This window comes from Macrobrachium rosenbergii, chromosome 21, assembly GCF_040412425.1.
Source record: "Macrobrachium rosenbergii isolate ZJJX-2024 chromosome 21, ASM4041242v1, whole genome shotgun sequence".
NCBI classification, from domain to species: domain Eukaryota; kingdom Metazoa; phylum Arthropoda; class Malacostraca; order Decapoda; family Palaemonidae; genus Macrobrachium; species Macrobrachium rosenbergii.
In genome coordinates this window covers 59,552,024-59,553,360 of record NC_089761.1, presented here as the reverse complement: position 1 = coordinate 59,553,360, position 1,337 = coordinate 59,552,024, and the positions used below count along the sequence as shown (strand labels likewise).

The window sequence follows — 1,337 nt, the reverse complement described above, 5'->3', positions numbered from 1 at the left end:
GCCAAATCTTTGATGTTGATGTGCCAGGACACCTGTTCCTCTCTCCAGGTTCCTAACACTTCCTCTCCCCTTAGTGTTGCCCCCCAACCTGTTGACGACCCGTCGGAAAAACAACACTAGGTCGGGGTTCAGAAGCTTAAGGGAGATCCCTTTCTGCAATTTCGTTGGATCGAGCCACCACTACAGATCCTCTTTTACAGAAGGAAGAATACTCAATTCCTCTTTCAAGTCTTCCTTGCTTTGCCAGTTCTCTCCAACAGAAAGAACTGAAGAGGCCTGAGATGCAGTCTCCCAGGAAACAAACTTCTCCAGCGAGGAAATGGTCCCCAGCAGACTCATTCATTCCCTCACCTAGCATGTTTCCTTCCCCAAGAAGGCCGAGACTTTTTCGTACATAGAAGTTGCCGTTCTTGCGACGGAGACGCTATAAAGCCGCTGAATACATCTGAATTCCCAGACACAATGGACAGTGGGGGATCAGCTGCGACTTTTCCACATTGACCAGAAGTCCCAGGGACTTCACGAGTTGCAGAGTCAACTGAAGGTCCTCCAGATACCTTAAGCCCGACGGACGCCGAATCAACCAGTCGTCCAAGTAGAGAGAGATCCTGACGTGCGACAGGTGCAACTGCATCGCAACGTTTTTCATGAGAAGTGTAAACACCCTTGGAGCAAAATGTGACGCCAACAGCATCTGGTGTTCCCAGGCGGTCACCCATCCAAGTACTGACCAGACCCAACGTTGTTTAACTTCGCTGATCGGACGAGAAGCGGTGTTTTCAACGTGGTATGGCCGTTGTGCAGAGTCCAAAGCAGAGAGCCTGAACTGGTACGTCTAGTCCCCAAGACAACCTGAGATACTTCATCGAACGTGGATGAATTGGGGCGTGAAGATAAGTATCTTGGAGATCCAAAGATACCATCCAATCCCCGGGATGAAGGGCTCCTAGTATTGACTGCGAGGTCTCCATCTTGAACTTTTCCTTCCGGACCAAGTTGTTCGGCCTGTTGACGTCCAAGACGAGTCTCCAGCCTACTGAAAGTTTTGGGACTAGAAACAATCTGTAGTAAAATCCCGGGGGACTGCGAGTCCAAGACCTGTTCCACTGCTCTCCGCTTGAGCATCTGTTCGAGCAGGTCAAACAGAATTTTCTGTTTGACAGGATGGCAATTGGGAAACAAAAAACAAAGGAGGAGGAGACAGGAAGGGAATCAAGTAACCTCTCTCTAACAGTAGGAGGGACCAAACGTCTGCCCCTCTCTCTTTCCAGGCTTGTGCAAAATGAAGCCTGGTTGCTAATGGAGTCTGGAGATGAAAGGAGTCACTTGCTACCTCT

At 49.7% G+C, this 1,337-nt stretch overlaps 1 non-coding gene across 1 annotated transcript; it reads right to left on the bottom strand.

Annotated features, from left to right (window-relative positions):
* Nucleotides 1-682: 682 nt before the first annotated feature.
* LOC136850272 (5S ribosomal RNA) lies at nucleotides 683-801 on the bottom strand. Its single transcript, XR_010856592.1, has one exon. It is a non-coding gene; the product is annotated as a 5S ribosomal RNA (ribosomal RNA).
* Nucleotides 802-1,337: the final 536 nt, after the last annotated feature.